This window comes from Diachasmimorpha longicaudata, unplaced genomic scaffold (genome assembly GCF_034640455.1).
Source record: "Diachasmimorpha longicaudata isolate KC_UGA_2023 unplaced genomic scaffold, iyDiaLong2 ctg00000105.1, whole genome shotgun sequence".
NCBI lineage: Eukaryota > Metazoa > Arthropoda > Insecta > Hymenoptera > Braconidae > Diachasmimorpha > Diachasmimorpha longicaudata.
Genome location: NW_026973925.1, coordinates 30,001 through 40,000, shown reverse-complemented (window position 1 = coordinate 40,000; position 10,000 = coordinate 30,001).

Genomic DNA, 10,000 nt, shown 5'->3' with positions numbered 1-10,000 from the left:
AGTAGCCCTTCCAGCTCTCTGTCCGCGCGGAGGACACTAGCATGCCCATTCCTAGCTCCCTTCCATGTTCCCTGTAGCCGCAGTCTTGCGGCCGCTCTTGTTGCCTCTTCCCTTATAATTAGGTGTGGAGGTTGCATAAAGAGCAGAGCCTCCAACGCTGAGCTGGGGGTCGTTCTGAGGGCCCCTGTTATGCCCAGCATCGCAAGCCTGCCTATTTTGTCCACCGCTTTCCTGTGGCAGGCCTTGTTCAAGGCTGTCCACCACACTGCGGCTGCGTATGTTAGCTGTGGGGTCATAATGGCCGTGTAGATCCATTTGACCATCTTCGGCCTTAGACCCCATGTGCTTCCAAACATTCGCCTACATGCCCAGTAAGTCATGGTGACCTTGCTAGTCTGCATGGCGATGTGCTTTTTCCAGCTGAGCTTCTCGTCGAGCCAAATACCTAAGTATTTGACCTCACTCGAGAATTTCAGCATTGTGTTGTAAATGGAGGGAGCCTTAACAGCACCCCTCCTTCTACGTGTGAAGTGCACCATCTCCGTTTTGCCTGGGTTTACCCTTAGGCCCTTCGATGTGCACCACTGCTGAACATAGTCCAGCGCCTTTTGCATCTTGCTGTGCAGCATGCTCGTGTTCCTGCTAGTTACCAGCAGTGCCACATCGTCCGCATATGCGACTGTCCTTACCCCCAGTTCCTCGAGTCCAGTGAGGAGGCCGTCAACTACGAGGAGCCATAGCAGAGGAGAGATAACCCCCCCCTGCGGGCAGCCCCTCCCTACCGCAGCCCTTACCTCACTGTCCCCAAGGGTGGAGTGGACAACTCTTGTTCGGAGCATGGCGGCTATCCATTTGATGATCGAATTCTCGATCCCAAACGCTGCCGCAGCTTTCTCCATTGTATCAAAGGCGGTATTGTCGAAGGCCCCTTCGATGTCGATAAAGACGCCAAGGGTGTCCTCCCCCCTTTCCTTCGCATTTTCTATTGTGCCTACCAAGTGGTGTAGCGCAGTCTCAGTCGATCTGCCAGCTTGGTAAGCATGTTGTGAGGGGCATATCTGATTAATCCTCAGTGCCCCCTCCTTAATGTGCCTATCGACCAGCCTTTCCAGCGTCTTCAGTAAGAAGGAGCTCAGGCTGATCGGTCTGTAGGCTTTCGCGTTGTCGTAGCTGCATTTACCCGGTTTGGGGATAAAGACAACCCTGACTTCCCGCCACCTGCCTGGCACATAGCCCAATGCTAGGCAGGCCCTGAATGCCGGTATCAGTCTGCGCAGGAGCAATGGCCCCCCTCTTCGCAAGAGGGCCGGATGTATCCCATCCGGACCTGGACTCTTGTACATTTCGAAGGAGTCCACCGCCCATTGCAGCCTGTCCAGCGTTACTATTCGTGCGGCTAGCTCCCAGTCGGGATCGCCGCTTCCTGTTCGCTTCCAGTCCACTTCCAGGCACTCTCCTGGAAGCTCTATAATAGAGTCCGGGAAATGCGCGCGAACCAGATGCTCAAGGACCTCTCGCGGTTCTGTGATGGTCTCTCCGCTTTCCAGCGTGATTCCACCCAGCCGTTGTGAAGGGCCCCCCGAGAAGACCCTGCGAAGCCTGGAGATGCCTGAAAGCGCCTCCAGTTCCTCACAGTATGTCCTCCAGGTGAGCTCCTTTGATCGTTTTATGAGCCTCTTGTACTCTCTCTGCACATTTCTGTACAGAGTCCAGTCTTCGGCCCTCTTCGATTTGTGCGCTCGGTTTCCGAGCCTCCTGGACTGGCTTCTCAGCCTGTCCAACTCACGGCTCCACCAAGGCACTTTATTACCCTTCCTGCAACGTCTAGCCGGGCATGCCGTCTCAAAAGACTCAGTTAGGGCAACGTGGATTCTCTCCACCTCGTCCTCTAACCGGTCCTCCCTGCAGGGCCTAACGCGTCCAACCCCGAGCCTTTCCTCCAGGTTCCTCTCGAAGGAGTCCCAGTCGGTGGCCCTTGGGTTTCTGCGCAGGCGGTCCTGCTGCGGTTGGGCACAGCCCTCTATGCTAAATCTGATGCGTCGATGGTCAGAGAGTGTGTCCTCCCGGTCCACCCTCCAGTCCCTGCATCGCCTCGCCAGCCGGCGGGTGCACATGGTTACGTCAATGATACATTGACAGCGAGAAGTGACGAACGTGGGCCTCGAGCCCCTGTTTAGGATCTCTAGGTCAACGTCTGCCATAAATTCCAGGAGAGCAGTGCCCCTGTCATTACATCTTTCGCTGCCCCACACCACGTTCTGCGCGTTTGCGTCACAACCTATGATGAGTGGCAACTTTCTAGCTCTGCAGTGATTCACCAGATCACGCAGCTCATTGGTAGGTGGTGGTGTCGGCGAGTCATGTGGGAAGTAAGCCGAGCAGAAAACTATGTCCTCCGCACCGGCCTCCCCCCGAAGTCTCACGACAACCGCCACCAAGTCTCTGTGGCAGAAGTTGGCCATTCCCCTGGCTCCGCACGCTCTTTTGACAGCAATGCAGGCCCTGGGGCCCAGGTCGCCCTGAGCATAGAATAGCTCCACCTCGCCTCCAGATAGGCCTTTTACCGAGCCTCCGTGTTGCCAGGGCTCTTGTATAAGGCATATGTCTGTATGCTCTACTGCTAGGCTGCGACTCAGCAGGGCAGTCGCAGCCTTGCAGTGCTGCAAGTTAATCTGGGAGCAGTGGACTAGCAGAGAGCCTATGCCGTCTCCCTGCCTATTGCCCTCTGCTCCTTCCCCCCTTATCCCCCTGGCCATTGTTTGGCCGTTAGGCAGGGTCGCCTGGTGGCGCCCTAACCTGCCCTGAGTGGGATGAGCCCGGCAGGGCCCAGTTGAGGGTCCCTTGAGACCCTCTCCCAGTTCCCGCCGCGCCCCCTCTCACCAGAGGCGGCCTACCTCTTCGGCCCTTGGTCCGTCCGCTCAGCGGAGGCCTTGCAGGGGCAAGGGGGTCCCTCTGTAAGAGAGAGCCTTCCTCGCACTCCTTTCCTCCTCCCTCGCGGGCGCCTTCCCTGGCAGCTACTGGGGCACTCTCCTGTCCACCCGGACCCTTTGGCGCACCCTCCTGCCCTCTCCCCTCCCCTGCGGTCACTGACCCCCCTTGGTCAGCGACCACTTTCCCTGGGCCTGGCTGCGTCTGGGGCGCCTTTCCCCCCGCCGCTCTCCGCTGGGTCTCGTAGAAACGAGCCCGGCCGAGGCAGTAGAATGGGGCCATCCCCAAACCCTTCAGGGCCTCTAGGGACTTGGGGTCTACTCCCAACACCATGTTGAGCCCCTCCTCCCCGCTCCGGCAGTCCCACACCCTCCACTTGCCTGTGGTGAGGGCCCGGTTCTGCATCCTCAGCCTCTCAAGAGCCATAGCCGCTCCCACGGGTTTTCCCGGGAGAAAGGCCGTAACCCTGATCAGCTTCTGGAGCGCTTCCTTATCCACCAGGATAAGGGAGGCCCCTTCCCAGGGTGCCAGGGTGGGCACCACGGTAGTCAACCACTCTCTTGATCGACTGTCCGCGCATGCCACCCACAGCACGCCATCGTCATACCAGTGGCCATCGAAGCTCGGGAGCTGACCATCTTGGTCAGTCCCGAACAACGCCGCCACTAGCGCCTCCTGGACTAGGTTGGCCTGTTCCCTTGTCAGGGACAGCTCCGGATGGCCAGTTGGCACTACGGCCACCCTGCCTCCACCCTTCGCCGCCTCTCTGAAAGAGGTTGCCCCCAGCCCTTCCATTGCCCGTGCCTTCTTCTTGGGCATGGCCACTTCGGGGGGAGTGGATCCTGAGGACCTGGGCCTCTTGGGCCCTGTCCCCTGTTCCTCCTTCTCCTCCGTCGCGGTCCCTTTCTGCGGAGATTGCTGATCCCGCGAGGCCTCGGCTTTCAGCCTAGCCTGGCGGGCCCGGCGCTTCTCCGCGCCCGTCCTACCCTTCCTCCTCTTCGCCAGGGTAGGGTCAGCGACAGCGGGCCCACCACTGGTAGGCCCCTCTGAGGCTGGCTCCCCTTCCACTTCCATTTGTATCTGCGCTTGTTCCCCTTCCGGAGCCCTAGCGCAGATCGTACTCTCCTCCGACCTGTAAGCCTCTGCCGTTCCCTCAGAGAGGGCACCGTCATCGGCGTTAAAATTTTTATTATTATTTAATGGGTCCATGTTAATCCCACGAGTAACCAGGAAAAGAAGGTCCACCCCCGCAGAGCCTGGATGCGGAGGTAAGGCATGCATACAATGGGGTGCTGCCTGGTTCCCCAAGGGTATCGTTTGAGACACTGTTCCCCAGTGTCATTCAGCCCTCGGCACGATAACTTCCACCTTAGCTTGGGAAGTCTGGTCCGCGGCGATGCTTTGGGTCTTCCTAACGGGTTTTTACTTCCGTAGGTCGACGTTATAGTCATCGCAGACCGGTATCCGAAGTGTACCCCGGAAATCCAGATTCAGGTGCTCTTTCCAGCCTCCTGTCTCCGGTCCCAAGGTGCCACTCATACTCCGGCCCCCTCCTATCCGCCACCTGGAGACGCGCTCAGTAGGTGACTCAAACCCTCCCCTTCGTCTCGTTTATAGAGAGGTCCGGGGCTGAGTCTGTGATGCTATTTTTGCATACCAACAAAAATAGGATCAACGTTCCAAGACATCATTGAAAATTAATAATATCGGTTACTTGATAAAATATAAATTAGTTGTATAGAATTTAGTTTCATTTTATGCATTCAATTATATCTGAATATATATTTTTTTCAATTAAAAATTCTGTGATGCTATTTTTGCATACCAACAAAAATAGCATCAACTTTTCAAGTCATCACTAAAAATTAATAATATCGGTTACCTGATAAATTATAAATTAGTTATATAGAATTTAGTTTAATTTTATGCATTCAATTATATATGAATATAATTTTTTTCAATTAAAAATTCTGTGATGCTATTTTTGCATACCAACAAAAATAGCATCAACGTTCCAAGACATCATTGAAAATTAATAATATCGGTTACTTGATAAACTATAAAATAGTTGTATAGAATTTAGTTTAATTTTATGGATTCAATTATATATGAATATATATTTTTTTAAATTAAAAATTCTGTGATTCTATTTTTGCATACCAACAAAAATAGGATCAACGTTCCAAGACATCATTGAAAATTAATAATATCGGTTACTTGATAAATTATAAATTAGTTACATAGAATTTATTTTTATTTTAGGCATTCAATTATATATGAATATATATTTTTTTCAATGAAAAATTCTGTGATGCTATTTTTGCATACCAACAAAAATAGCATCAACGTTCCAAGACATCATTGAAAATTAATAATATCGGTTACTTGATAAAATATAAATTAGTTGTATAGAATTTATTTTTATTTTAGGCATTCAATTATATATGAATATATATTTTTTTCAATGAAAAATTCTGTGATGCTATTTTTGCATACCAACAAAAATAGAATCAAGCAAAAATATCACTTATTTTTCCAATTTTCGACTTGTAGAACGATCAAGTATACTATTCTTTGGATTCTAAGATTTTTTTCAAGTGATTATTTTCAAAGTTGGGAAAAATGAAAAATTATTCTAAGTCCCCATTCGTAGTTCTTTTTGATTCGTATTGCTTCGGCGCAAAGTAGGTAGGGACACTTATGGATTTCTCAATTTTTGGATAGGGACAGCCGGATAGCCGTCATTCAGCATAAAAGCTATTGTTATATGCATAGTTTGATGTGAGGAATGGGAATTGATTGAAATTTTCACCCGCCAATTGCCGGCTGGCCTGATTTTAAGGTTTGAGAATCTTGACAACGATTTTGCATACCGACAAAAATAGCATCAAGCAAAAATATCACTTATTTTTCCAATTTTCGACTTGTAGAACGATCAAGTATACTATTCTTTGGATTCTAAGATTTTTTTCAAGTGATTATTTTCAAAGTTGGGAAAAATGAAAAATTATTCTAAGTCCCCATTCGTAGTTCTTTTTGATTCGTATTGCTTCGGCGCAAAGTAGGTAGGGACACTTATGGCTTTCTCAATTTTTGGATAGGGACAGCCGGATAGCCGTCATTCAGCATAGAAGCTATTGTTATATGCATAGTTTGATGTGAGGAATGGGAATTGATTGAAATTTTCACCCGCCAATTGCCGGCTGGCCTGATTTTAAGGTTTGAGAATCTTGACAACGATTTTGCATACCGACAAAAATAGCATCAAGTAAAAATATCACTTATTTTTCCAATTTTCGACTTGTAGAACGATCAAGTATACTATTCTTTGGATTCTAAGATTTTTTTCAAGTGATTATTTTCAAAGTTGGGAAAAATGAAAAATTATTCTAAGTCCCCATTCGTAGTTCTTTTTGATTCGTATTGCTTCGGCGCAAAGTAGGTAGGGACACTTATGGATTTCTCAATTTTTGGATAGGGACAGCCGGATAGCCGTCATTCAGCATAAAAGCTATTGTTATATGCATAGTTTGATGTGAGGAATGGGAATTGATTGAAATTTTCACCCGCCAATTGCCGGCTGGCCTGATTTTAAGGTTTGAGAATCTTGACAACGATTTTGCATACCGACAAAAATAGCATCAAGCAAAAATATCACTTATTTTTCCAATTTTCGACTTGTAGAACGATCAAGTATACTATTCTTTGGATTCTAAGATTTTTTTCAAGTGATTATTTTCAAAGTTGGGAAAAATGAAAAATTATTCTAAGTCCCCATTCGTAGTTCTTTTTGATTCGTATTGCTTCGGCGCAAAGTAGGTAGGGACACTTATGGCTTTCTCAATTTTTGGATAGGGACAGCCGGATAGCCGTCATTCAGCATAGAAGCTATTGTTATATGCATAGTTTGATGTGAGGAATGGGAATTGATTGAAATTTTCACCCGCCAATTGCCGGCTGGCCTGATTTTAAGGTTTGAGAATCTTGACAACGATTTTGCATACCGACAAAAATAGCATCAAGTAAAAATATCACTTATTTTTCCAATTTTCGACTTGTAGAACGATCAAGTATACTATTCTTTGGATTCTAAGATTTTTTTCAAGTGATTATTTTCAAAGTTGGGAAAAATGAAAAATTATTCTAAGTCCCCATTCGTAGTTCTTTTTGATTCGTATTGCTTCGGCGCAAAGTAGGTAGGGACACTTATGGATTTCTCAATTTTTGGATAGGGACAGCCGGATAGCCGTCATTCAGCATAAAAGCTATTGTTATATGCATAGTTTGATGTGAGGAATGGGAATTGATTGAAATTTTCACCCGCCAATTGCCGGCTGGCCTGATTTTAAGGTTTGAGAATCTTGACAACGATTTTGCATACCGACAAAAATAGCATCAAGCAAAAATATCACTTATTTTTCCAATTTTCGACTTGTAGAACGATCAAGTATACTATTCTTTGGATTCTAAGATTTTTTTCAAGTGATTATTTTCAAAGTTGGGAAAAATGAAAAATTATTCTAAGTCCCCATTCGTAGTTCTTTTTGATTCGTATTGCTTCGGCGCAAAGTAGGTAGGGACACTTATGGCTTTCTCAATTTTTGGATAGGGACAGCCGGATAGCCGTCATTCAGCATAGAAGCTATTGTTATATGCATAGTTTGATGTGAGGAATGGGAATTGATTGAAATTTTCACCCGCCAATTGCCGGCTGGCCTGATTTTAAGGTTTGAGAATCTTGACAACGATTTTGCATACCGACAAAAATAGCATCAAGCAAAAATATCACTTATTTTTCCAATTTTCGACTTGTAGAACGATCAAGTATACTATTCTTTGGATTCTAAGATTTTTTTCAAGTGATTATTTTCAAAGTTGGGAAAAATGAAAAATTATTCTAAGTCCCCATTCGTAGTTCTTTTTGATTCGTATTGCTTCGGCGCAAAGTAGGTAGGGACACTTATGGCTTTCTCAATTTTTGGATAGGGACAGCCGGATAGCCGTCATTCAGCATAGAAGCTATTGTTATATGCATAGTTTGATGTGAGGAATGGGAATTGATTGAAATTTTCACCCGCCAATTGCCGGCTGGCCTGATTTTAAGGTTTGAGAATCTTGACAACGATTTTGCATACCGACAAAAATAGCATCAAGTAAAAATATCACTTATTTTTCCAATTTTCGACTTGTAGAACGATCAAGTATACTATTCTTTGGATTCTAAGATTTTTTTCAAGTGATTATTTTCAAAGTTGGGAAAAATGAAAAATTATTCTAAGTCCCCATTCGTAGTTCTTTTTGATTCGTATTGCTTCGGCGCAAAGTAGGTAGGGACACTTATGGATTTCTCAATTTTTGGATAGGGACAGCCGGATAGCCGTCATTCAGCATAAAAGCTATTGTTATATGCATAGTTTGATGTGAGGAATGGGAATTGATTGAAATTTTCACCCGCCAATTGCCGGCTGGCCTGATTTTAAGGTTTGAGAATCTTGACAACGATTTTGCATACCGACAAAAATAGCATCAAGCAAAAATATCACTTATTTTTCCAATTTTCGACTTGTAGAACGATCAAGTATACTATTCTTTGGATTCTAAGATTTTTTTCAAGTGATTATTTTCAAAGTTGGGAAAAATGAAAAATTATTCTAAGTCCCCATTCGTAGTTCTTTTTGATTCGTATTGCTTCGGCGCAAAGTAGGTAGGGACACTTATGGCTTTCTCAATTTTTGGATAGGGACAGCCGGATAGCCGTCATTCAGCATAGAAGCTATTGTTATATGCATAGTTTGATGTGAGGAATGGGAATTGATTGAAATTTTCACCCGCCAATTGCCGGCTGGCCTGATTTTAAGGTTTGAGAATCTTGACAACGATTTTGCATACCGACAAAAATAGCATCAAGTAAAAATATCACTTATTTTTCCAATTTTCGACTTGTAGAACGATCAAGTATACTATTCTTTGGATTCTAAGATTTTTTTCAAGTGATTATTTTCAAAGTTGGGAAAAATGAAAAATTATTCTAAGTCCCCATTCGTAGTTCTTTTTGATTCGTATTGCTTCGGCGCAAAGTAGGTAGGGACACTTATGGATTTCTCAATTTTTGGATAGGGACAGCCGGATAGCCGTCATTCAGCATAAAAGCTATTGTTATATGCATAGTTTGATGTGAGGAATGGGAATTGATTGAAATTTTCACCCGCCAATTGCCGGCTGGCCTGATTTTAAGGTTTGAGAATCTTGACAACGATTTTGCATACCGACAAAAATAGCATCAAGCAAAAATATCACTTATTTTTCCAATTTTCGACTTGTAGAACGATCAAGTATACTATTCTTTGGATTCTAAGATTTTTTTCAAGTGATTATTTTCAAAGTTGGGAAAAATGAAAAATTATTCCAAGTCCCCATTCGTAGTTCTTTTTGATTCGTATTGCTTCGGCGCAAAGTAGGTAGGGACACTTATGGCTTTCTCAATTTTTGGATAGGGACAGCCGGATAGCCGTCATTCAGCATAGAAGCTATTGTTATATGCATAGTTTGATGTGAGGAATGGGAATTGATTGAAATTTTCACCCGCCAATTGCCGGCTGGCCTGATTTTAAGGTTTGAGAATCTTGACAACGATTTTGCATACCGACAAAAATAGCATCAAGTAAAAATATCACTTATTTTTCCAATTTTCGACTTGTAGAACGATCAAGTATACTATTCTTTGGATTCTAAGATTTTTTTCAAGTGATTATTTTCAAAGTTGGGAAAAATGAAAAATTATTCTAAGTCCCCATTCGTAGTTCTTTTTGATTCGTATTGCTTCGGCGCAAAGTAGGTAGGGACACTTATGGATTTCTCAATTTTTGGATAGGGACAGCCGGATAGCCGTCATTCAGCATAAAAGCTATTGTTATATGCATAGTTTGATGTGAGGAATGGGAATTGATTGAAATTTTCACCCGCCAATTGCCGGCTGGCCTGATTTTAAGGTTTGAGAATCTTGACAACGATTTTGCATACCGACAAAAATAGCATCAAGCAAAAATATCACTTATTTTTCCAATTTTCGACT